The sequence below is a fragment of the Helianthus annuus genome, chromosome 4 (assembly GCF_002127325.2).
Source record: "Helianthus annuus cultivar XRQ/B chromosome 4, HanXRQr2.0-SUNRISE, whole genome shotgun sequence".
Taxonomy (NCBI): domain Eukaryota; kingdom Viridiplantae; phylum Streptophyta; class Magnoliopsida; order Asterales; family Asteraceae; genus Helianthus; species Helianthus annuus.
The window spans coordinates 201,675,181-201,680,739 of record NC_035436.2 but is presented as its reverse complement, the minus strand read 5'-3'; the positions used below and the strand labels follow the sequence as shown (position 1 = coordinate 201,680,739).

The window sequence follows — 5,559 nt, the reverse complement described above, 5'->3', positions numbered from 1 at the left end:
GTGGTGTTCGGAGTTGAAGAAAAGTTGTCTGTAACGATGGTGTCGAGGGTCGCCGGAGAAGATAACCGGAGACGGAGATCGGAGGGTGAAATGCGTTGTGAAGAATATAAAGGGACACAGCTGCAATCAGGGTTCAAATGACAATTATACCCTTGCATTAAATAAACCTAACTAAGTAAATTAACTCAGTTTGGTAGAAAGGACATAAAGTGATACAAAACATGTGTTTTTTGGACATAAATTGAAACTAAAAGTTTTAAAGGGCATGTTTCAAAATTCGGTGCAAACATAAAGGACAACAAGTGAAATTTTCTCAAATATTTATCTAAGATGTATAATATATAAATATATGTTATGTGAGAGGGAGATGCGAATGAAGGTCACCATCCCTACGCTATGTTTTATAGGTTGATAAACAAAAAGAGAAAAGTGAATTAAGAAGAGAAAAGAAAAGGAATGAAAAAAAATTATTTATTTTACTATCATGTTCCGAAGTTCGAAGGAAATGAAAAAGAAAAGTTAAGATTTTATGTATTAAAAATCTTTTCTTTCAAAATATTTCTAATTTGGAAGAATTTAAAATAAAGGAAATAAAGATAAGTTTTCCTTCAATTTCTCAACATTTCTTTCCTTAAAAAACTTTGTAACACGACTTTTTTTACATGCTTCCAAATCCTTTTTTTCCTTCGATAAATGAAACTAGGTATGCAAGCTAAAACACAAAGAGGTCTGCGGGGGCGTCAGGGGCGGACCCACTGTATCACGTGGGGGTACGGGCGCCCCCTTGAACTTTTTTTTTAGTGTTAGACCATGCGTAGTCGTTGGAGTGAATAATGCCCCACCCTAGGGCGTTTTGCGTCATGTGGCAGCCCAGTCAGCAATGAGGCATTATTGGGCATTTTTATAAAATGGGTGTAGGCGGGTTGTGGGGAATTATGTTAAATGAGATGTTATATAATTAAATAAAACAAAAAACCATAAAAAATCTTGTTGGATAAACAATATGAAGATGGAATGTTATTGGTCAAGCTCTCGCCCCAACCGCGTGATTCAAAACACGCCAAAACACTTTTTTTGAGCAAACACGCCCAAACACGCCCAAACACGCCCAGGGGGCGGTCGAGTGGCGAGATTGGGCGTTATTGGGGCTAAATTTTGAAAAAACACGCCCCACTACGCATGGTCTTATTGGTTTGTGAAAATCCCGAGCGCCCCACTTAACATATTGCAATCGCACCCCCTTGAACTCATCGAATCTATTTGAACTCTCTACCGGGGAAGAAACCATACATGAATTTACTGAAGAAGAAGAAGAAGAAGAAGAAGAAGAAGAGGAGGAGAAGAACAGAGTGTAGATATAAAGAAGAAGGTGCAGATGAAGGAGTGGCTATTGTCTTGATAAGCAAAAAAAAGGAATGAGTGATAACTATATTGTATACAATCTTAAAGGACAAAGTCGGTGGATTTTTCACTGGCTTTGCCTTCCAGCCCCTGTACTTTAACGATATCGCAATTTTAACCCTTTGATTTTGGTATCTTTAAAGTTTCATAAAACGACAAATTTAGTCCCTAAACCTTCTACTTTGAGTTTCCAAAACCACAACCTCATTTTTCAAACTTTGCCAGCACCAACTCTCTACTTTGGTTTTCCACCATCACCCCCTTAGCTCTTACAAAGTTACGCCACCAACCCTCTTCTTTTATATTTCCACCAACACCCCCTCATCTTTTACACATTTTCGCCACAACCCCTATACTTTTACACTGTCTTTTCTAGACTTTGCTTTTTTACCTCTTGCACTATTACTCCATTTTTACACCCGCCTAACTTTAAAAAAATTGCAATTGTAACCCTTAGACTACAAGTCCTACTTTTCCAAATGCCAATGCATTGTGTTTTACGAAATGTCTTAGGCATTGTGTTTTACACTTTGTGTCTACCTTTGTGTTTTACACTTTTTTTATAATTATCTTTTACGCACTGTATTTTACGAATCGTGTTTTGTCTTACTATATGTTTCCACACGTCGTGCGCCGCCGCAACGCGCGACGGGCAAAATACTAGTTATCTTGGAAATTGAAACAATTTTAGTCCACAAGTTTATTTTTGTAATTTATTTTAATTTAATATTATCTTTTTAGTCTACAAAATTCTTGTTACAGGTCTTCCAGAAAAATGAAGGAATAAAGGATTACATGTGATGATAACACCATTGTTGGTTTTTGAAAAAAAGGGTTTTACTTTATATTTTAGTATTATAATGCCTATCTTTTTAATTTTGCTGTACATAATTTTCATTAAGAGACTAACTAATCTTTCCATCATCAGAAGATTATTATTATTATTATTATTATTATTATTATTATTATTATTATTATTATTATTATTATTATTATTATTATTATTATTATTATTATTATTATTATTATTATTATTATTATTATTATTATTATTATTATTATTATTATTGTACATAATTTTCATTAAGAGACTAAGGGTGTAACACCCCTGTCCCAAAGTGGAACAAAAGGTTACATCAAATGTTAACAGAAAACCTTCAGTCCAAATTAAAACTTAAACTACTGGAGTCCGACATAGAAAACAAGCCATCCAAAAAGTCCAACTTACAACTTCTAAAACAACCTGAAGAAAATAGGTACTAAAAATCAGCAATCTAAAAGTTCACGAAATAAAAAAAAATAAAGTCTTCAATTCACAGATCCAAAGCCTAGTCGCTCTCTGCGCACAACCCGATCACCCCTGATTACCTGCCGCGAAAAGACAAAAAAATGCGGCTGAGCTCATGGCCCAGTGCTCGGATGCAGAACACAATGGACAAACATAATAATTCGAATAACAAGGATAGTAAAAAAAAAAAAAAAAATTTCCTCCGACTAATAGCTCCACCACGCCAGAATAAGACAATAAATAAAGGCTGAATCAACAAGGGTTAGGAATATTTTATACCGAGTACCCTACAAATCAAAATATCCAAAACGCACCGAATTATATCTTGTCTCACATTTAATCACGTATCAAAATGACACACTAGATTGGCCACTCTAGTGTATCCCAAAATCGGAAGGTGTGTATGGCATTACACTACTCAACCGCCCAAATAATCACATCATGTCGAATCGAATCCTAGGATGCATCCATACGCCTCCCAAATATTCCAAAGGCTCTCCCGCGAGCATAAGTAATCCACAAACATATAATCTCATAACAAAATGGAGATGCCGTGCACTAATCACACCGTCACGGAAAGTGTCATGCTATTGGCGCCACAACAACATGCCTATGGTACCTCCATAGGTAGTTGACTCGGTATCCCTATCTCCTGTCTACACGTCTAGGGTTCTACGGTCGCTCCAGTGAACACATAATCCAACTTCACACCCAAAGTATGTTCACCAAGCATAAAGATCCTATGACAAAATATAATCAAAGCGATAGCACACAAACGAATTTAATAAGTCTTCAGAAGCACACAACAATTTAGCTCAAATAACAAGGAAGCGGATCATACAAATGAGCCGTAGATCAGCTGAATAGATTTTATATAAAAAGATCAGCATGTATTTCACACATAAATAGAATATCGCAGAACATCCGTACCTGAACGAGTGTCAAGAACTTCTAAAGTCTCAAGTCAAAGGTCCACCGACGTGCTCAACAAAACTACACGAGTAATTTTACACCTAAATTAGGAGTATTAAATAACGGTTCTGCTATTCTTACTCAAAAATCCCCAACCTCGCTAATAGTTATTATTTATATATTGCTGGTAAAGATATTACTACCTTTATTATTATTTTATTTTAACTTATTGTTATTGTGGTTGGTTCTGTTTCTATAGGAAAACAATTTAGAGAACTTATGGGCTCAGTATAGTTGACATGCTTTGTTATAACTATATAAGTTAACTAAACCAACCAAGGACCAAATCAAAATCATTAAGGAGCTTTACAACTGAACTGTACTTGATACTTCCAAAATGGGGACTTTATATTCATATATTGAGTGACTGGAAAAATTGGACCGGTGGACTAAACAAAGTGGACCCACCAGAGATTATAAATTAGTAAACGAAAATGCGGACTCGGAATGGACACGACTTGACCCAATAGAGAAAACATGCAACGAGGCCTGACCTGTTTATTCATTTACTGAAATCTTTTGACCCGTTTGTTTATTTAGTAAAGTGTTTTGACCCATTTGCTCCCCAACATCCAACTGAATTTTTTTTTTTGGCTGATGATCACTTTCGATTTTAACTTATAATTTTATGGTCCAAAGAAAAAGATGGTGGCAGAAAACCTACAGGGCGACAACTGCAGAACTGGATATGAATGAAGATAATTATTTGGTGGCTAAGAACCATTGACCCGTTAAATCGATCTGGTGTGAGCATCACCAGATAGTAATTTAGACGATAGATAATAGTTCGACCTAGTTTCATCCTGTATAAATTTTAATTAGTGATCTATTGTTCCCAGTTCCCTCGACCAATTACCATCGTCTAAGTTTCAACATCAACAACATCAAGGGCGTAACCAGAATGAGGGCTAATAGTGGAAAAATTTCAGTGGTTTACCTTAAGATAAGATGAAAAAGCGAACAACCGCAGGGACGTGAATGTGATCGAGTAGAAGTAGTTGTGATGAAATTGAAGTCGGTACCATTCTCATAAGACATAATTAACACAGGATAACAGGTTCCTCCGATTTTGTTTGCGAGGATTCCGGTAACAACCAGATGAGGGCTACGTGGAGTTAAGGGAAAGGGAATTGGGTTTGACTCTGAACACATGCTTATTATTTAAAAAAAAAAAACATGCATTAATTAATTTATATATCCTTTTCTATTTTGTATAAAACTATTTTATGTTCAACTGATAGTTTGACTTGAAAGTTAACCTAAAGATTTATTATTTACTTTTTTTTTTTAAAAGCACGGATATTTCAACATCCTTAAATTGAATTTCGTCCCCGAAATTCTAAATGATGCCTAGCAGTAATCCTAAGAACACGTCGGTTAGCTAAGACCTGGTTCGCATTAGACAAGATTAATTTATTCGATTTTTGTAGGCTCTTATAAAGGGGCTGTTTGTTTACCTTCTAATGAGGCTCTTAATGGTTCAGACCTCTTACTGGTTCAGCACTTAATGGTTCAGACTGTTTGTTTCACGAGCAGATGTCTGAATGGTTCAGATATTTGCCTTTGAATTGTTAAGATTTATACAGAGTCTGAATGGTTAAGACCTCTAATCTGAATTGTTCAGACATTTGCCTCTGAACAGTTAAGCATTATACATGCTCTTAATGGTTCAGACTCTTACTGGTTCAACACTTAATGGTTCAGACCTCTTACTGCTTCAGCACTTAACCATTCAGATGTTGACAAACAGCCCCTAACTAATCTTTCCATCATCAGAAGATTATTATTATTATTATTATTATTATTATTATTATTATTATTATTATTATTATTATTATTATTATTATTATTATTATTATTATTTATCATTCAAATGTTTAATTTTGGTAGTTTAAATT

General features: G+C 35.0%; 1 long non-coding RNA gene across 1 annotated transcript; it reads right to left on the bottom strand.

The window, feature by feature from the left end:
• Window positions 1–2,544: 2,544 nt before the first annotated feature.
• Window positions 2,545–4,820, bottom strand: LOC110935277. Its single transcript, XR_002589006.2, has 3 exons — window positions 4,599–4,820; window positions 3,620–3,682; window positions 2,545–2,769 (listed from the first exon to the last, which is right to left on the bottom strand). It is a non-coding gene; the product is annotated as an uncharacterized LOC110935277 (long non-coding RNA).
• Between the last annotated feature and the right edge of the window lie 739 nt (window positions 4,821–5,559).